We start from the raw sequence: 21863 nt of genomic DNA on the forward strand, positions 1-21863 counted from the left end.
AGGGCTGCTGTTAAACATCCTACAATGCACAGAACAGCCCCCCAGCAAAGAATTACCCAACCCGGCATGTCAACAGTGATGTGGTTGAGAAACCCCGATTTGAAACAATGCCTTGCTCCTGATAAATGTTATATTAGCTAGTGTGACTTTGATGTGTTATGTTAAAGATTCCCTCTCCACTCAGAGTGAAGATAGACAAGAATAAAAGGGAGAAAGGGGACCAACGTCTCTGTTCTGCATGTACACGACGGGTATAATGATGAGAACTTTTAGGAGGGTTGCAGGTATTCAAGATGGGGTCTTTAAAACGTTTAGCTCAGTGCCTGGCATGTAGTAGGTGCTCGCTAAATGAGAGACTTTAGGACTACCCCACCTTTGTCATTGATCCCAGTGTCACCCTCTGCTTATTTTAGAGTTTGAGGATAAAGGAGGGAAAAAAAAAAACAACAGGAAGATGATCACTGGGGGAGGGAAAAACTTTTATAGAGTCTTCTATTGACTCATAACTGGGAGAAAATATAAAGTTCTTCAGGAAGTCCCTTGCTACCATCTCACCATCTGTGTCATTCCTGTAAAATAGTCCTCGAGTTTTAGAGACATATCTTGGCTTAGGGCTTTACATCTCCCTTCATATTTCCTTATGTCCTTGATACACGTAGAAAAGTACCAGCTTCCATTCCTTCTTGTACGTGACAGCTGGTGACAGGAGAGCCCAGGGGACAGCTTGACTGTTTGGACTTTCTGACAAGGACACATGGCCTAGACTCTGCTTTCTCCTCTCCATCCTGAGTGTCTGGGCATTGTGACCTCACCAGTTCTTCTTTCCTAGAAAGTGCTATTTTCTCTGAGCCAGGGGTCCTCTTTTTCATGTAGGTGTGACCTTGAAGTTTACTCCCATTCAGATGTCTCACTCCCATGGAAGGATTTGTCCACTTCTCTTTGGCCCAGGTGCTGTATCTGAAAACTGGAAAATGGCCAACCGCTTCTTTAAAGCAACCCCCGCCAACCAAAACAAACAAACTTTTCATTTGAAAGAAAAATAACATAGATGGTGTATTCGTTTGCTAGAGCTGTTGTAACAAAGTACTGCAAACTGGGCAGCTTAAACAACGGAGATTTATTTATTTATTTATTTATTCATTCATTCATTCATTTTTGGCTGCGTTGGGTCTTCGTTGCTGCGCGCGGGCTTCCTCTAGTTGCGGCGAGCGGGGGCTACTCTTCGTTGCGGTGCGCGGGCTTCTCACTGCGGTGACTTCTCTTGTTGCGGAGCACGGGCTCTAGGTGCGCGGGCTTCAGTAGTTGCAGCATGCAGGCTCAGTAGTTGTGGCTCATGGGCTTAGTTGCTCCGTGGCATGTGGGATCTTCCCGGACCAGGGTTCGAACCCACGTCCCCTGCATTGGCAGACGGATTCTTTTTTTTTTTTTTTTTTTAATTTTTATTTATTTTATTTTTGGCTGTGTCGGGTCTTCATTTCTGTGCGAGGGCTTTCTCCAGTTGCGGCAAGCGGGGGTCACTCTTCATCGCGGTGCGCGGGCCTCTCACTATCGCGGCCTCTCTTGTTGCGGAGCACAGGCTCCAGATGCGCAGGCTCAGTAGTTGTGGCTCATGGGCCTAGTTGCTCCGCGGCATGTGGGATCTTCCCAGACCAGGGCTCGAACCCGTGTCCCCTGCATCGGCAGGCAGATTCTCAACCACTGCGCCACCAGGGAAGCCCGGCAGACAGATTCTTAACCACTGCACCACTAGGGAAGTCCCAAACAACAGAAATTTATTGTCGCCTGTTCTGGAGGCTAAAACTCTGAGATCAAGGTACTGGCAGGGAAGGAAAGATCTGTCCCAGGCCTCTTTCCTTGGCTTGTAGGTGGCTATCTTCATGTTCACATGGCGTTCTCTCTGTTGTGTGTTTGTCTGCAATTCCCCTTTTTATAAGGACACCAGTCGTGTCAGATTCGGGCCCATCCTAATGACCTCATTTTAATTTAGGTACCGCTATAAAGACCCTATATCCAAATAAAGTCATATTCTGAGGTACTGGGGCTTAGGACGTCAGCATATGAATTTGGCGGGGCGTAATCCAACCCATAACAGGTGGTCACTCTGTTATAATTAGCATCATATATAATTTGTTTCCTTATACCTTAAGTGTTTAACATGATGATAGACTTACAGTAAAAAGCACTGACCCCAAAATTAACAGAAAAACATCTTTTACTAGAGTATTAAAAGAATAGAAAGGTGCCTTTACCTCACATATGTCAGTGGTCCATATAAAAATGAAACAACTATGTATTTTTGTAATCAGCCCATTAAACTAATATCTCAGTTATGAACCCACTTTAATTTTCTTTATTATATGATCTTTTATTTAGAATATTCAGTTTCTTCAAAGTATAAAATCTCTTCCTAAGGCCTTGATCACTTATACCTAGGGACACGTCAGAGGTTTGTAAAACATTTAAAAGGCTTGAGGCTTTTAAACATTAAACTCATCAGCATAATCCAGAATCTGGTTCTCACTTTAGCATATGAGTAAAATGCATATGAACTGTTGCACATCTACAGTAAATGTTTTCTTTGCACTCAGCTTCAGGACGGCCATGAGTACACACACATACAGACATTTATGCATATATGTGTGTGTGAGTATGTATTCTGTGGCTTCTAAGTTTTTCTTTTACCCTTTTCCCTCTCATATTTAAAAACAGAGCTGTATTTTAAAATGTAATTTTATGCCTGAATCATATGTGTCAAGATTGGAGCTACTGTTTTAAAACAATTTTTGTACTTGAATTTCTCACAGTGAATTATCGTCCATTGCGTTCTTGCAGTTATGACTTCAAGCTTATAGATGTTTAATAGCAAGAAGAATGAGGAAATAACATCCTCACTTGATCTTTCTCTCTGACAATTACAAGGCGAGCTGCAGCAAGGAGAAAAACCACATGGTGGGTCAGAATGCCCTGCTATGTGTTAGTTACTTGTGGGGAAAAAAAATCAAAGATCATAGGTTGTCTCTTGCTGATTTACTTGAGGATGCTTACTGGTTCGCCAAGGTGGGGCTTATACAGAAGAACATTACGCTTTTCAAGGTCTTATTTCAAGTGATGTTCCTTTAGGAAGCAGACTGTGTGTAAGGAGTCCAGACTAGAAATCTCTATTAAAGGTTTCACAGTCAAGTGTGTTGTTAGGATCAACGGCTAGACATGTGCATTTTGGAAACAGTTCACAAGGGATTCTAATGGCCACTTATGATTAAGCACTATTACCTGAAAGGGATCAAGGGATCAGAATGCATCATAAAGAAAAAAAATTAGGTAGCTAGTGGCTACTAGGGAAATAGTAAACCAAGGCACGACTTACTGACTTATGAATGACCATTCCTGAACTTGAAGTATATATACTATAGTAGAAGAACAGAAGAAAGTCCTGTGTGAGCCCTGAGGAAGTGATGTTTTAATCTGAATAGTAAGGAGAGATAGCATCTGAGCATTTATCCCCCCAAATAGTTTTCAATTTAAAATTCCAACTTAAATGTAACAATTTAAAATTGAAATTTTTAATTAATAATTTGAAACCTAAAATGTAAGTGTGCAGTGTGTTTCTGGGATGGTAAGTACCCATGTGCATGGAACTGGGGCATATGGAGAGATGGATGGGAGATGAAGTTGGGAACAAAGGAGTGATCTTGGGGGCTGTGGGGTGTGGTGGCTTGAAGCAGGACCTTGTCTTCTTTGAAGAAAGAATTCAGCAAAGGGACAGGATTGTGAAGCAGATAAAGTGTTTACTGGAAGCAAAGTACGTGTGGAAGAACACACGGGCAGACTTGGAGTGAGTCGAGCCCAATGGGGTGGCTGAGATTGCTTATATGGGGGCAGTTTTCTGAGTTCCCTTTGGCCAATTATCTCATTCATGCCCATATTTGTTCTGACTCAGATTGGCACATGCATCTTTCAGCCAAGATGGATTCCAGTGCAAGGGTTTCTGGGAGGTTGGCAGGACATATTATGGGCTGGCACCCCTTCCTTTCTCTGACCCCTGAGGAACTTTTCTGTGCATGTGTGGTCTGGGAGGTCTCCTTGACCATGAGAATGAGAAAAATGTGGTTGCCTTATCTTTTACTCAAGCAGGGCTCTGCCCCTGTGGTATCTTTATCTCCAAGTGTCAACAAGAGACTGGTTGCAACTACTCAGCCTGGGGCCCAGCTCTCTCCTGCCTCAGGAGGCCACCAGATCCCAGATGCCCCTGTGCCATGATGGGTTGTGATGCAACGTCCTGGGGCGGGGAAAGGTTTGCAAGAATGCACTGATGGGTTGGCTAATTGGAAAAGCAACTGGTGTCAAAGAAACTATTTGAGTGAAGATGATAGTGATCGCTAACGTTTATTGAATGCTGACAATGTGCCAGCCACTCTGATAAGCACTTTATTTCATCATTAGCACAACTTACTGAGGTGGGCACCATTAGTATCCCCATTTAAGAGCTGATGAGTTCAGGCCTACAAAGATTAATAATTTGCTCAAGTTCATACACTTAAAAAGTACATAGTATTTATTATGTCAAATTGGTGTCCTCTTGGGAATGTCTAGGTGTTTATTGGGCAATGAGAAACTTCAGACAATAGTGATGATTGTCTCAAAATCTGGGAGAAAGTGGCATGGCGGTTCTGGGTCATTGGGCCAAAGGCAGCGACTGTGACTATTGACTCTTGGTGTAAGGCATGGGGTCCAGCCACCGAGCCAAGACTCTGCTAGAGCTGGACATAGCAGTGAGTCCCAAGGGCTGAGGTGGCCTCAGGGTCCAGCACCATCAAAGACTCAGGAGGGCCACCTCTTTAGTACTGAGCACATATGAAGAGAGAGAGGTGTTCACAGTTAGGAAATCTGAGTGGAAGTTATGCAGGTATTTTTTTAAAAAATTTTATTGAAGTATAGTTGATTTACAATGTTGTGTTTAACTTCTGCTGCACAGCAAAGTGATTCAGTTATACATCTATACATTCTTTTTCATATTCTTTTCCATTATGGTTTATCACAGGATATTGAGTATAGTTCCCTGTGCTATACAGTAGGACCTTGTTGTTTATCCATTCTCTATATACTAGTTTGCATCTGCTAATCCCACACTCCCAATCCATCCCTCCCCCACGCCCTCTCCCCCTTGGCAACCACAAGTCTGTTCTCTATGTCCGTGAGTCTGTTTCTGTCTCATAGGTATGTTGATTTGTGACATACTTTAGATTCCACATGTAAGTGATGTCATATGGTATTTGTCTTCCTCTGACTTACTTCACTTAGTATGATCATCTCTAGGTCCATCCATGTTGCTGCAAATGGCATTATTTCATTCTTTTTTATGGCTGAGTAGCATTCCATTGTATATATGTACCACCTCTTCTTTATCCATTCATCTGTTATGGACAGTTAGGTTGTTTCCATATGTTGGCTATTGTAAACAGTGCTGCTATGAACAAAGGGGTGCATGGATCTTTCGAATTACAGTTTTGTCTGGATATATGCCCAGGAGTGGGATTGCTGGATCATATGGTAGCTCTGTTTTTAGTCTTTTATTCTCCATAGTGGCTGCACCAATTTACATTCCCACCAACAGTGTAGGAGGGTTCCCTTTTGTCCGCACCCTCTCCAGCATTTGTTATTTGTAGACTCTTTAATGATGGCCATTGTGACCGGTGTGAGGTGGTACCTCTTTGTTGTTTTGATTTATGCAGGTATTACTAACCGTACCTGTCTTTACATTTTTCCATAGGTTTGAGAAATTTCAAAATAGCTAGGGGCAGGAGGAAGACGTAGGGTGGGTGGGAGTGGGCAGGGTGCGAGGTCAGGTGAAGGGCAGAAGCTCTTGTGAGAGAGACGGGGACCCCAGGGTGAGGCTGAGAGGGGCTGCTCGGTGAACACCTGCCCCACCGGCACACGGAGAACGAGCAAAGTCGCACTCTCAGAGGTTCCATAGCTGTGGCCGGCCTGCCTGCCTCTCCGCCTCTCCAGAGAGGTTTCTGGGCTGAAGGACCTGACAGAGCACAGCTAGAGGCAGAGGCTGATGTTTTCTACTGGCAACCTTATTAGGGTTTTGCATTTTTTTAAATCTGTTAAGAGTTTTCCAGTAGATAAAATAAAACCACATGCCAACACAATATAAATAGGTTTTCCTCCTCCTCATCAAGCTGAAGAAGGTTAGAGGGGTCATAGCCCCAGACAGCTGCTTCTCTTAATGTCACGTTGTGGCTTTTTCAGTGAATGTGTGCCTCAGGCCATGTGTTTGCGGGAGAGCAGTCATTTGAGAAAATTAGGTTGTTTGGTTACCGAGAGACACTGCCCTTTGCCCTATCTAATTACCCTCTTTTGGAAGGAGCATTGCTTAGTGTCTGTTAGACAGCTCTGCATGCTAATGGTCTTTGGGGAGCTGTTTACAATATTCCCATAAAACAGGTCAAAACAGTTTTACTAGCCTTTTCCACAGTTGCTCGCGATCGCAGTTAATACAGGAGGCGTCAGCATCCTGAAGATGTGATGTGTCATACAAATAAAATAAACTGTATTTTAATGATTAAAAAAAAAAAAGAAGATTGCATGTAGCCTGATTTTCAAACACAGTCGTTTCAGGACCACACACCAGTGTTTAGTCCTTTTTATTCAAAGCAGAAAAGCAACTCTGGATTCAAGGTTTGAAGGTATCTACACTTTCTTATGAAATGATGTCTCTGACTAACTTTTGGTTGTTTATGAGAACTACATGGAAGACAGACCAGGTATTGATATATCTGTACTTCCTGACTCTGCTAGACTTTATTTGTGCTAAGTTCTCTTTACTGGCCCTCATTTACCCAAAGCTGCTTGTTCATTCATTGATTCATTTATTCACCAACGTGTGGCATGTCTTTTGCCAGGCACTGGGCCAGACAGAGAATAAAGTAACCAGGTTCTTTCCAGTTTTAAGATAAATAAGTCCTAGGGATGTAATGTACAGCACGGTGACTGACATTAACAATACCGTCGTGTATATTTGAAAGCTGCTAACAGTAAGTTTTCAACATTTTCATCACGAAGAAAACAAAATTGTAACTTTATGTGGTGGTAGATGTTAAGTAGACTTACCGTGGTGATCATTTCACAATATATACGTGCATCGAATCGTTATGCGGTACCCCTAAAATGAATCCAATGTGATGCGTCGATTATATCTCAATAAAATAACAAGGTGCTTAGGTTAAAATATTAAAGCATTTTATTAAATGTATTAGTGCTTTCAGGTCCACTGTTAGGAGTTTGGTAATAGAGGTGCTTGCAAAATGTGTTGGGTACATGGGGCAGGGGGTGAGGAACTGATGAATTCTATCATGGGAAATGGAGGACATGTCACAAAGGAGGTCCGGTTTGAGCTGGATGTTGAAAGGTGGGGAGAAATGTTCTAGGGGGAGAAACTGGGAAGGATGCGCCGGGCTGAGAAAGCTCGTCCTGTGTCAAGGCAGAAGAAAGGGCAGAAAAATGGCACGTCGCATCTGCTGTGACTGGTGGGTGGGAGATGAGGCCAAACAAGTCTATGGAGGAACCAGCATCCCTGCCCCGTGCGCCCCCTGGAGTACACCTGTGGGTCATCTGGCTTTTCCCGCCAGGACCGCTTCTCTCCCAGAGGAGACGTTTCCGCATCTTTCCAGTACCTTCTTCACATCCATCGGTTCTGCATAAACTGTTCAGAACCTACTACATCTCAACAAGCACCAAATAAGGGTTTTCTCTCTTAGCTCTCTCTTTACGTGTGGGACATTTTAAAGGGCAAGATGGATATTAACAAATGCCATATGCCTTCTTACTTACCTTCAAACTGATGTTAGGTTGACGGTGGATGTTTACATTTCTGTGGTTTGAAGAGTTGGAGGTTTCTGGGTCAAAAATGTGTTTTGTTTTAGATTTCATGTCAAAAATGATCTCTTGAGAAAGTTGTATAATTTAAAAAGTGGGCTCTAAATAGAAGTTGAGCTTATATCCATAATGTATGACTATATATGTACATATATATGTATAAATGTGTACACATTTCCTTCTATGTATGACTTTCGGGATAGTATATATAATCTAACATTATTATTAAGGTCATAAGTATTTCTGTTGTAAGTTAGCAGTGATCAATCGTAAAAAATCAAAGCAGTTCAAATCTGAATTAATTGATAAGCACATCTCTTTAGGAGTTCCTTTATTTTAATCTGCAAACATAACTCTTCCTGGATATGTGTTTAGGAAATTATGTACACTTTCTTACTTTGAGGATAGTTATTTGTGCACCAGTTCTTTTGCCTGAAGAGGTCTAGTCCCCAGCGGGAAAGAGGAGGGAAAAAGTGTTGAGGGTCCCCAGACCTCCGCAGAGTGGCGGAGAGAAGGAAAGAAATGAACAGAGCTGGGAAGTACTTTGAATTCTCCCAAACTTCTAGATCCCAGTGGCTTCCCATTTTCCTTCCCAGTTACTGAGACTAAAACCAGAAAGTTTCTAGAGCCCTGAGGCCAGGCCTCCCCAATCCCCTGTTACCCCACCCCCATCCTGTTTTTAAAGGGAAATTTGCCTAGAATCGTTCCCTAAGGAAACAATGGAACAGATTGGGGATGGTGGGAGAGGGCATTGCCAGAGCCTGGGGGGCACACCAGGTGTTTTCTTTCTCACTGGCTACTCAACCCTGCAGCTCCTCTCAGAAATGCTTGCGTTGACTGTGGAAGTTGACTGTGGAACAGATTAGCCTAAATAACCTTATTATACCAATAATAACTGCAATACCGTAGAATCTCAAGGAAATTCAGGAGTGATAATACTGGGTCATTGGTGGCAATTTTTTTTTAAAAACTAGCTCCTTTTGTTTGATAAATGTGACCTGTATTAGAAAAAATATGTCCTGTTGTGCATGAGGACATCTACATGTTTACCAGGTGATTCCACTTCAAATATCTGCTATCATCATCCTTGTTTCATGTTTCAAATAAATCATAAAATACAAATACAAATATAATATTTATATGTTTATTCTCGTTGAGGCTCTGCTACTCCGTACCTCTGTGACCTGGTAAAGTTACTAGAACTCTCAGGTCCTCTGGGAAGAAGGATAATTATATACAACTGGTAGGGGAAGGCATTCAGCTTGGTCACAAACACATCTGTACTCTGAGGGAAGACAAAACATTCACTAAGTGATTGCAGCTTCAAGCCAGGTGTCATATCAAAGGACCTGAGTGCAAAACTACCTGCTGAGCCGAGCAAATGAGGCTCCTTCCCCAGGTCCCCACCCACCACCTGTTCCAAGCAGTGTTTGTTCTAAGCCCCTTTGGTGTGGAAATTCTGGGAGAACCATTTGTGACGCCTCCACATCTAAGAAACAATCACGCAGACATCCCATATTCCCTGGAGCTGGATTTTTTTTTAATTGTTGTTGTTTGCCTGTTTTTTACTTCCTTTGTCAAAGGCGGCTCAGGAGGCTGGTAATCAGGCCGGAGGCACCGCTGCTGAATAAATCAACTACTAGGAGAGTTTTTAATCAACAGACAATGTGATTTTTTTTCCCCAGAAATTGATTTTGAGCAAAGCATTTGACATCAAAGGGCCTTCATTCAGCAAAAATGTGATTTCTGTGTGATATCTTAGTCTAGATTTGAATCTCCCCTTCTTTTTTTTTTTTTCCCCCCTGAAGCTATATTTAGAATCCATCAATCACTTTTCACTGCCATTTTTTTCATTCTCTGCCTCAGGAGCTAAAAGATCCATTTTGTCCATTCAGTTTTCCCCATTTTACTCAGACATTGAATACAAACTTCCAGTTCTTTTTATCACGTGCTTTCTTCTTCAGGTGCTGTGTTACCATGGAAGATTGGCCTGGGTGATTTAGTGGAAAATTAGTTGGACCACAGAAATCCAGTTTGAAAAGCAAATGTATTATTTTTCCCAAATGTAAGCACCTGGAGAATCATTTTTAACTGTGGCACCTTTACATAGGCCAGTGGTGATGATTTGACCAGGGCTTGGGTTTCCCTGCAAAGACCTGATAAAACCTACTTAATCTGGAGACTTGTTACTTTTCCATAGTCTATTCACAGCCAAGAGATTTTTAAAAACAACGATTTTCTTCTTTTTAGTTCATTCAGAATCCGCATCTTAAGTATACATGATAAATGGTGATTGGGCACCCAGATTAGCCTAAATAACCTTATTATACCAATAATAACTGCAGTAGCATAGAATCTCAAGGAAATTCAGGAGTGATAATGCTGGGTCATTGGTGGCAGTTTTTTTAAAAAAACTAGCTCCTTTTGTTGGATAAATGTGACCTGTATTAGAAAAAATATGTCCTGTTGTGCATGAGGACATCTACATGTTTACCAGGTGATTCCACTTCAAATATCTGCTATCATCATCCTTGTTTTATGTTTCAAATAAATCATAAAATACAAATACAAATATAATATTTATACATTTATAATACTATAATTTATAAATGCAATTTATAAATTATATTTATTATATTGTATTAGAAATACAATATAATTGATAAATACAATCTAAATACTTATAAATTACATTATACGATATATTAAATAAATAATAAAATATTCAATATTTTTAAAAACCTGCTGAAAATATCTGTTGTTATCATTCTTGTTTTTTGTTTTTTTTCACTGATGAATCACTTATTCAAACAAGACAAAAATGTCTCCACATTGTTTCCTTTTTTACAAGAAGAGGAACATTTCAAATATATTAGCTTTTCTCTTTTTCAACAGGATTTATTTCAGTCTGTTCCCAGGAACTGCCTTTCATTTTAGGGTTCACGTTTTAGTAACACGTATGCACCCATTACAACCAAAAGAGCACGCTTGAATTTTGGATGGTCATTCATTATTATGGTGACCATACCAACCTATGGTAAAAACCCTTTGGCTCTCTCCACCATGTCCCTCTTTTGGAGCCAGCTCTGGCCTTCTTTGTACTAGCCTCTATCCCCAACTTCATTATCATCTCCCCTGGTCAGAAATTTGATGTCTCCGTTATCTTTTTCATGAGCTTTGATTACTCTGTGAACTATTGGAACGTCTCGTCTTTCGACTTTAAAAACAACGATTTCAGCAGCTCTAATCGGGTGTTCCAGGGAATTTGCTAGGAACAGAAGGTGGCCCCTGTGAAAGGCTGGCCCATGCGGTCACTGAGCACCACCACGATGGAACTCTCGCTGCCAGTGGGGACCACCAGGCCTTTCCAGATCACGAGCGCAGAAGACACAATCGTGGCGAAGTTTAAGACCTGGTAATAGAGCTGGCGCTTGTTCATCTTCCTCAGGTCCCCAAAGATGTCCAAGCCGGACGCAGGGAGATGGGACCCCACGGTGCCCATGCGCACCACGCCAGGCTCTCTGGGGGCCGAGGCGGCCCGCGGGCTCCGGGTGTCACACAGACAGCTGCGGAGCACCGGCCAGACCCCCGCCCAACGGCCTTCATCATTCTTGTTTTCTGATTAAATGCAGGTGGTTTTCTCTGAATATAAAATTAATATACGCTCACTTAAAAATAATTCAGAAAAGAAAGATTGCCCGTGATTCCACGACCCAGATCTGTTTACATTTTAAAATAACATGTGGAGAACTCGTGATAAAAGAAATGGTGACAATATTGCCCTCTGAAAAACGTCCTCTGATTGAGTTCAACTTCAGTTTGGAGGACTTTACTCAATCGACTTTAGACTTTTGACCAAATGCTTGTATTTTATAAGGTGGATATTTTATACAAGGTAGTGCAGACTGACTCCTTTATTAGAAAATTTTACTTCTTGGATCACAGCATTTGTTTCCTTGGTCTTCATTTGTACTTATGGACCCGTCCTTCCCCTTTGTTCACATCTCCCCTCCAGTTTCCCTGGGTTAATCTTCGGAAAGATCCTTCTTTCTGGAAGGGACATCAGTTAGAATCCTCTGTGGCAGGAACCTGCACACAGGACCCAGGCTGGCTTAAGCAGAAAGGAGGTTTGGGGCTCATTGAACTTTCCGGCCCAGGCGTCAGTGACTGGAATGGCACCTCTGTCCTTGGGCTCCTGGTTTCTCGCCATCTCTCGCCTCTGCCTTCCCCGATGTGTGCTTCATGCTCAGCTCTAGGTTGTGGCGAGATGGTGCCCGACAACATCAGGCTTCCATCCTTCCAAGTTCATGTTCCGTTGCCCCCCATTGACTGTGACTGAGTGATTGTGCAGCCGTGGATGAAGAGCTCTGGCTGTGGTCTCTGGTCCACTGATGGGCCAGACCCAAGCTGCGTGCTCACTCGGGAGGCTAAGGAGGGAGGGAGAAAAGTCAACTCCACATAAGGCACGTGGAGTAGGAGGGAGAAAAGTGGCGGCTTCCAGGGGAATATCCAAGAGCTGTTACCAGGGGAAGAGTGACCGGGGTTAGGATGGGGGCGAAAAGAGCTGAGGTCCACTTCAGAGGATGAATGAAGCCTTTAGACCTGTGAGCTCTCAGGTTCCTGGGGTGGGGGGGGCTCAGGAAAACACCATACCCCAGGTGTAGGTGCAAGAAGAAATCACTGGAACCCCTCAAGCCTTCTTCCAACCGTACTATGCTTTCTCCCATTTAGAAGCAAGTGGATTCCTAGTGGGAATGAGTGAGTCTGAGAAAAGATATCTTCCTGGAAATATGTATGTACATTTATGTGTCTAGAAATATGTGTTCATGAGCGTGTGTGCTGCCCCTATAATTTTGAAAGTATCAAATTTTAGTCTTTGTTATAAAACCACTCCAGTTACCAGTGTAAAATTAGAATGTTTCGGTGGCGTATGTGTGCGTTATATATGTGTGTTGAAAAAGCCCATGTGGGGACCAGAGGTCTGGCTAAATCTAATTATTATGGTCTTAATAAAATTTGAGTGGTGCTGATGTGCTCAGGGTAGAGGAGAGAGTTCGGCTGGTTTTAGAAACCAAGAAGTTGTGTTCTTGATTTTTTTTTTTTTTTTTTAGCTTGAATATAGTATTGTCAGGTTTTACCACAAGACTAGACACCTTAAGGGAATTTAATGAGATGTTTGAGAATCTTACTAATTGGGGCAAATTAAGATATTAAGATTGAGATTGTATTTTTTTTAAGGAGTAATCATAACTTTTGCTTGGGATCTTAATTCAGTGGAAAGGAAGGTTTCATTTGCCAATTTGTGAGGTGTTCAACACAGTGTGTGTTACCATTGGCTTTGTCATTAAAAGTACCCGCGGGGCCCATCCAGAGAAAACTGTTGTTCTTGTTCTCAGATCTCTGTGGTAAGGATTTTTTGGTTGTGAATGTCAGAATCCCATCTGAAACTCACATAAGCAAAAGGGAATTTGTTTCCACTCGTAACTGTCCAAGGCCTGGATGTTATTAGAAATGGTAAGATGCCGGTAGGATTGTGTCTCCTGCCTAGGTGTTGGAGTCTCTCCTACCACAGACCAGATTTCACCGTGTAGGCCGGGACATAACAATTGGAAGCCCCAGGCTCCCTTCCTGCCATCTTTGATAACGAATAAAAGGCTGTCGCTTCCTGTTCGCCCTTTCTAATTCCATTTCAAAGAACCACCGAGAAGGACTCTTAATTGACCTGCTTTAGTTCAGGTACCGCCTTTTGGACCAGTCTCTGTGGACAAGGATGAAGTAGTATGGTGGGCCAGTTTGGCTCAGATGTGTGTGTCAAGGGTGGGCAGATGGCGTGGTTACAGTGGGTGAAGGACAGACCAAGGAAGGAGGGTGTGGGTTGCTATCAGAAGTCGTCGAAAAGGAGTGCGGGGCAAGCCAGTTATCAGTGGAAAGAGTTGACTTCTGTTACCCACGACGCTCGTATGAGTGCCTCTTCGGAAAGCAGACATCTCAGAGACACGGGTCCTTTATCACACTCTCTGTCTTCCCCATGAAGTAACGGAGCCTCACTGGAGGCACAGATCCAGAAGAAGGATCGAGCAAGGTGGAAGGTTAAAAGATCTACTCTCTCGGGGAATTACATAACCAACATCTTTCAAGGTGTGAAAAGCTAGCCCTTCCATCTGAGTTGTTGATCGAAAATGCTTTTCTCTTGGATTTCACTCTTCCCCTTAGGTTCCATTCACATTGGGCTTTCTAGTTTCCCTGGCATGTTTTCATACACCATTTCTTTCCAACTATACAGTCTCTTCTGAAGGTATGGAAATAGAAGTTCAGAGAAATTTGGCCCAAGGTCCCAGAGCTAGGAAAGGGCAGAGGCAGGGTTTAACTCCGGTGCTCACCACACCACACCAGGCTCTCTTGGTTGTTAGGTTCTGTTTTCATCTTAGTGTCACGAGTATTCACTGCTAAAAGCCTACACCTATTTTACTTTACCTTCAACGTGTGTCTTAATCAACAAGCGTTAAGACTAGCGTGTTTATGTCAGTCATTTAGTGGCAGGATCACCTAGCCATTTTGAGCACAGACTCTGGAATCGGACTGCCCGAATTCAAGTCCAAACTCTCTAGTTCTCTGACTTCAGGCAAGTAACTTAACCTTTGTGAGTTTCAGTCTCTCTTCAAATGGGAAAAATGATAAGACCTATCTTATAAAGCTGTTTCGAGAAATGGAAAAGCTGATGGAGATGAAGGAAAGATAATTCATCAAATATTCTGATTTACATTAGCACCCTCCCTCACTGGTACAGGGTGAATGTATGAATATTGGCTTGAAAGGTGCTAATAACAGATTCGGGTCAGCGGCTTATTTTAGGTCAGTGTACATATCTTTACAGGATACCCGCAGGTGAGAGGTGTATTTGTGATGGAAAGAGTCTGGAACATGTTAAGAAAGGTTTCCTAAGAGCTGTAGGCCATAGGAACTTTAGGTTTGATTTTGACTTTCGGAGGTGGGTTAGGAGTCCTTAAAAAAGCAAGTCTGTGGTTTAATGTTTTCTGCCTTAGAATTTGGAGATAGGTGGGGAGTCACTGAGGTTTCTGAATGTGGGGAGACATGCTTCCAACTGTCGAACATGTTTTCCACGACACGTTTTCTTACACGAAAAGCAAGGACATGGTGTGTCTTGTGGATGTTCAGATGTTTGTATCCCATGGTCGGGCTGTGTCTTGTTACATTTTTGTAGGATTTTAAAATGCTTAGCGATTCACTGAGACTTTCAAATGTTTGGATTTTACATTTCCATCACGTGCCACAAGCATCCTTGCAAATTAGTAAGCTCAGAGTAGTTTTCCAGCAGAAAGCAAAGCTGCTGAGTCTGGAACGGCCTCTATGAAATGAGTAAATTTGTACTAAATTTGATTAGTACAAATTTAGTAATAGAAAGTTGTAGAAAGTGAAAAAGAGACTATTCTATAATAGCTACTGGATGGAGACTCTGTTCTATAATAGTTACCTTCGACATGCTTTGAAAAGGTGCCTTGTCTTTGTTTAATGTGGCCATTATTTGAGAGAATAAAAATTTAGCACCTTTGGAAGTGGGGCTTTGAGACACTTTTATTTCTGACTTCAGATTTGCTTTATTGTTTTCCTTGATTCAGGCACCACCGTGAGTATGTGAGCCAGATGGCTGTTCTTTCTAACATTCATCCAGATATCAATAGAATTTAGATTCGTTGAGCATGGGCTTTAGATTGTTTTTCCCTTGGGCTAATATAAATGTTTAAAAAAACAAATTCATCTTAGAGAATTGAGACTTTTCACTTTGATTTGAAGACTTAAAAATCAAATTTAGGAACACAAATCAAAATGAAGAGTGTTAGAGCATCAGTGTCACACAATTATTTATAAATAAAATATTAATATATGATATATCAATAAAATAACCTTTAAACATGCTCTCTTAACCATCTTCATCCAGAGATGATACATATGCAGCAACATGGATGGACCTAGAGATGATCATACTAGTGAAGTAAGCCAAAGACAAATATCATATGATATCACTCATATGTGGAATCTAAAAAAAAATGGTACAAATGAACTTATTTACTAAACAGAAATAGACTCACTGACATAGAAAACAAACTTATGGTTACCAAAGGGAAAGGGGGGGAGAGATCAATTAGGAGGTTGGGATTAACATATACACACTATTATATATAAAATAGATAATCAACAAGGACCTACTGTATAGCACGGGGAACTCTACTCAATATCTTGTAATAACCTATAATGGAAGAGATTGTAAACAAAGAAAAAAATATATATATATAACTGAATCACTTTGCTGTACACCTGAAACTAACACAACATTGTAAATCAGCTATATTTTGGTAAAAATTAAAAAAAATTTTTTTATCTGGCTGATGAGCATTTACCTCTCAATAGGGTCTTGTTTTTAAATCCTTTTAAATAAATCTATAGAATCTTGGGGTTTTCCACAACTCTTAATATTAAACACAATGTAATTATGTAGATCAGTGTCGGCCTTTGCATCGTGCTGCCTGCAATACATGTTTAAGAAGTCAGTCTCGGGGCTTCCCTGGTGGCGCAGTGGTTGAGAATCTGCCTGCCAATGCAGGGGACACGGGTTCGAGCCCTGGTCTGGGAAGATCCCACATGCCGCGGAGCAGCTGGGCCCGGGAGCCACAACTACTGAGCCTGCGCGTCTGGAGCCTGTGCTCCGCAACAAGAGAGGCCGCGATAGTGAGAGGCCCGCGCACCGTGATGAAGAGTGGCCCCCGCTCGCCGCAACTAGAGAAAGCCCTCGCACAGAAACGAAGACCCAACACAGCCATAAATAAATAAATAAGTAAATAAATAAATAAATAAACTTATTAAAAAAAAAAAAGTCAGTCTCTGCTGTCAGTTTCCACATTGGTGCCAGTGTGGTCATGAGGGGTCTCCTTTGACTGAAGGCCTCAGTGACGTAGGCAGAGACTTGAACAGAAAGATCTATCCCCTCGAACACATCCTTGGTCACCTTACCCTGTACCGGCTGACTTTGTTGCATATTAAATGAGCAAGGTGGATGCAAGTCAAAGGATTGGGTCAGAATAAAGCTATTATGTATGAAGAAAAAATGAGAATGATTGAAATGTTAAATCAACATTCAGTACCAAAAGTTTTAGGAGGAGCGTTCATTTTGTTGAAGTTAAGGTTCCTGTTTGCTGAGTCTTTGGAAATCTCTCTCTACACACACACACACACACACACACACACACACACACACCCGTACATATGCGGAGCCACTGCCAGAGGACTGGGGGCTCCAGTCTTCCTGTTTTTTAAATTCAAAACATGTCCCCCCCCCCCAACCAATTCTTGTGGTGTCAGTAGAAAGCAAGCACAGCATGTGCTTTTCCAGTAGAAACTTAGGGTGGGGAGCGAGCTCTTGCTGTTGCACTTGCAGCAGATACTTTCAGAGCATTGAGAGCGGACTGAAGTCTGAGTTCAGCACAGGAGAGACGGGGACACATGTTTTGTCTTCATCAGAGTCATTCCTTGTATGCCAAGGAAACTTGTGCACTTCGATGCATGACCACATAATGTTTCCTCGTATTATTACATGAGTGTCTGCATATTTGGCTTCGTACAAGCAGGGTAAGGAAAGGGAAAGCCTCAGTGATTGTGAGGGGGATTGACAAGGACCTACCACCCAATACCCAACAGAGGACACTGCCTGACTGGGTCTCTGATCCCAGGAAGCTTAGAGTTTTCCATAGGAGCTAAAATATGCACAGAGTGTGCTTAATAGAAGAGAGTGGAAGTGTCTTAAACAGGGAAGCAGAGAATGTGCTTCAGGACTTGAGTGTTGGAAGATGGTGCTCTTTTTTTTGAAGATTGTGTTCCTACCAGGGAATCACAAAAGGAGTGCAGGAGAAATTAGATGTGATCCTCCAACAGTGGGAAGGAAAGGCATTCTAGGAGTAGGGTCCAGGGAGACACAGATGTGGCAGCAGGAGAAGCATGATTTCTGTAGAAGAATAGTGAGGAATCTTTTTACCTGGTGTTCAGGGAACACTAAGAATTCGTGGCAGGCAGGTGTAGAAAGGTGGGCTGAAGGAAATGGTGGACAGATAGAATGCCAGATGAAAGAATTAGAATTTAGAGGCTGGAGACAGATGGTCTGGAAGTACCTTCTCCGTTTGCGGGGGGCTGCGATAGAGGGGGTCCGGTAGGAGCAGCCTTAACTCAGAGAAGGCTGGGCACGCTTCAGCTTAACAGGTGAGGGATGTGGGGACCTCTGTCCATTTCAGCCCAGAGTTTCAGGGGACAGAGAGAAAGTGAGGGGAAAATAGGGAGCGGCTGAGTGGGGATTTTGGTTAGGAGTAAAGAATTCCAGAACTTGATAAAAATGACAGTGAGAAAGGGGATAGAGGTGGGTGGGGGAGATGCCCTCTGTTTCAGGCAGCGACTGGGGAAAACCGTTCCACTCACATCGCAGTCTCCCTGTACCTGGGATTTAGGTTGTAAAGACATTTGGTGAAGAGAAAAATACAGAAGCAGAAGTACGCTTTAGAGTCCTACAAATCCCCTGTAAGATACAGAATGTATATATAGCACTGAATTCATCCGGTATACAGAAAGTAGCTGGCTTGTATTTCGGAGGCATATTGTGTGTATTTTGAAGCTAAACTCCCATCTAACAGGGCAAGGCGACCATCCTGGGAGGACAGAAGCTATGAGAGTGATGGCAGGATGTGGTACCTCATCCCCCGTCTCAGATTCCCAGGGGGACACGTACTTGTCATCATCCTACCTCTCCGTTGTTTAGTGGTTGTTGTTGAGGACGCGGAGTTGAATTTGGAAATCGTGGAGAGGATGTGACTTTGCTGTATTTGTTCTCTCTTTCAGTAGTGAGTCTGTAGGGATTGAGGGCTTGATCTTTGTCATAGAGCCAGGGCACACGATTCTTTGTGTGTATGTGTGATACTTACTGGCAGTGGTCTTCATAGTGATTTTTAAACCATTTCACATGGTACTTTAAGCATTAAGCATACCTTATGAGTCTTTGTTAGAGCTTAAGTAGTAATGAAACGTCTCAGATTCATTCTCGTTCAGGAAACGTTCATTAAATATCTTTTTGGTACATGCCTATCATCATTTAAATATACGCCAGACCCTGAAAGTCACAGGGATTCATCAGACAGGGGTCACGTCCTCAAGGATCCGCTTGACCAACAGAATCTCTTCTTTTTCGCTTCATGTTACTCTTATTTATTTCATCAGGGTAAGATAAGGTCACACACACACACACAAAGATTGTGATGGGGGTGGAGGGGTTTTTCCCCTTTTTCTTGTTTCATTCAGCATGGATTATAGAAGCATCTTTGGCTGAAGGTGAGAATATTGGGGGTGAGGGTGCATAGATCCTTTCTGTGGAAGGGCTAGCAGAAATTCAGGTGAGAAATCTGAATCAGCCTTCCTGCCTGTAGTGCATTCTCTTTCTGAAGTTGGTAAGGACTAGCCTTGGTGTTGCCATGGGGATAGGGACTTAGAAGGAGCCGCCATTAGCAAGTCTCTTTGAAACTCCGAGAACCTTTGAGCCAAAGGGAAGTGGCCGGTGATGGGTCCCAGGGGGGCTCCTTGGGTGTTCCAAGTACCAAACCCTGCAGGGAAGGGGCCAAGGGAGTGACCAAAATATAGAGCAGCATCGAGCTCTTCACTGTACCTTTTTAAAGAGAGAGACAGAGACCTTCTGGCCTCTATGTGTTCTAGTAGAGACGTGCACGTAAACAAATGATAATTCTCTAGGCTTTGCTTTCGAATGGATTTGTACCAATTGAATAACTACCAACATTTCCATTGCAGTGTAATTCCCAGGAAATAAATGTCAGGGACTTTAATTTTCTCACCTCCTTTTAGCAGAATGTCAGAGAAGAAGATGATCTTACTGTGAGGTCTGGAGTGAGAAAGCTCGTAAAGAGGCAGGACAGTAGCCCTTGCTACCTTGTAAATTGTTGTAGGAAATCGCTAGTTATCCGACAACCATTAAGAAGGGTCCCCCGTGCCTCGGGGTCAAAGGGGCGGGGTGCGTGGTGGTGGTCGGATCCGCTCATCTGCGGAGAACTGGCGTCGGCGGTCTTTCTTCCCACCGCCCTTGCCCCCTGCACCCCATCTCCGCCACCTCCTCCTCTCCATTTAGTCTCTGACACACCTGCTCGCTCTTGTTGAATGAAACTTTGGTGTTTGGGGTCATATATGCTCTTTTGCGTTCTAGAACGTGCCCTATTCAGCCATGCCTATTTATCTCCTTTCCGTCAATTTCTTGACATCTTTGGACAAAGCGAAGCTCACATCAGTAGGTTTTTCAAGACAGAACTCAAGAATTTCTTCCGAGTACTTGAGTTGAGGCATTTGTGTTTGAGTTTGGGGCTCACATGTTTGCCCGATGCCTTCTTGGATACTGGTTATTTTCTTGCTCTTATTAGTGAACGTATGCACACATATGTTTAAAAGGTACTTTAACAGCAAAGAAGGACTTTAAAAGTCTTTGCATTCAGACGAGTCGTCCAAACTGCATTTCCCCTCCAGGAGTCTCCCTTGGGGGTTTCAGCTTTCTCTGACTTGCATTAATTTCATAAAAAAAACCCTTTAGCTCATCGTTGGCGAAGCTGATGCTCTCCATGGTATACTCCTTGGGTATAGATGCGGCTCTAAGAAAAGACGCGTCCTGAAGGTCCCATCCTTATGCTTGTATGCACAAGTTGGCATGACTACGGGGTCCGCTTCCTCTGCTGGCTGGAACCCGGGCTATTTATAGTGTCTTTTCTTGGCTTCTGAGTTAGCGTATCAGCGTGTATTTATGCAAGGGAGAGCTCCGAGGCCATATAAGACTGTAGTTTAGAAACCTAGTAGCCTCATTTGCCTTCTGCATATTCTGGAGGCAGAAGAGTGATATTATATTTTGCCAACACAGAAATGGAACGGGAATGGAGTGACAAGACACATTACTCCAGCTTTGCTGAAATCACAGGTGACGGAAGCATGGCACGAGGCAGAGTCTACACAGGGAGAAGAATCGTCCACGGATGAGTGACAGGGGACTTGTCCCAGATAACAGGGCTGCCGTCAGTGGCACTAGATTAAATCTTCCGTTCCTTTTGCAGGTGGACAACACCTCAAATTCCCGCTCATTCCCAGAGGCGTGGATGGTTTCATTGAGGCCAGTGATTTCCCATAATGATGCCAGGGCAGGGAGGTTGATGTCATGGAAAGAACACGGGCCAGATAAGACTGGCCTTTCATCTTGGGTCCTGCAGTCACGAATCTGGTGATATTGTAAAGGTCAGTCTCCCCAGTCTCCAGTTTTGTCATCTGCAGAATGGGAAATTTACATCCTCCCCTCACAGGGCAGTTATGAGGGGCAAGGATAATATAAACCAGAAGCAAAGTCTGGCACAGAGCAGGTGCTGATCAAATCCTGAAAACTCCCGAGAAATAAAAGTAAATGGAGCATAGGCAATCTTTTCCTCCAGGATCCACATTAAGGTTTTTAGCCAAGTTGGAAAAAAAGAGACCAAATATATCTTTGGGATCCATTTCCCTTCTGCCTCTGCACCTGGCCTCCAAGGGTCATCTTGTCCTTTAAATTCTCCATCTGAGTAAGTACCTAGATTAGGAGGACCTCGCCTCCGTCTCCTCCCGTCTCCCATGAACCTTCCCTCCAGGTAAAAGCAAAGCGGAGACTTTAAGAGATTCTCACGGTTGGTAAACAGAATCTTAATAGTGAGTAGATGTAAGCCCATAGCTTTGGTTAGACCTCTTTCCCTTTGTGGCATTTGGTACCTTTGCTGACAGTATTCGGCTAAGTTTTAGCCTTTAGAGAAAATAACCTACTGGGAGTGCTCATTTGCCATTCTTGTGTGGCCACGAGTCCGAGTTTTGAAATGTGAGGTTAACTTAAACAGAAGCCAGATGAATCCTAAGAAGGCCTAGTGGCC

At 42.9% G+C, this 21863-nt stretch overlaps 1 protein-coding gene and 1 pseudogene across 5 annotated transcripts in view; one reads left to right on the forward strand and one right to left on the reverse strand.

Annotated features, from left to right (window-relative positions):
• Window positions 1-21863, forward strand: part of CACNB2 (calcium voltage-gated channel auxiliary subunit beta 2) — a 410393-nt gene that overhangs the window by 19238 nt on the left and 369292 nt on the right. The window lies entirely within an intron of this gene.
• On the reverse strand, window positions 9242-11423 carry LOC309655592 (signal peptidase complex catalytic subunit SEC11C pseudogene; annotated as a pseudogene). The gene has a single exon. The product of its transcript is annotated as a signal peptidase complex catalytic subunit SEC11C pseudogene (transcript).

Source organism: Balaenoptera physalus (assembly GCF_965194825.1).
Source record: "Balaenoptera physalus genome assembly, chromosome: 2".
Classification (NCBI taxonomy): Eukaryota; Metazoa; Chordata; class Mammalia; order Artiodactyla; family Balaenopteridae; genus Balaenoptera; species Balaenoptera physalus.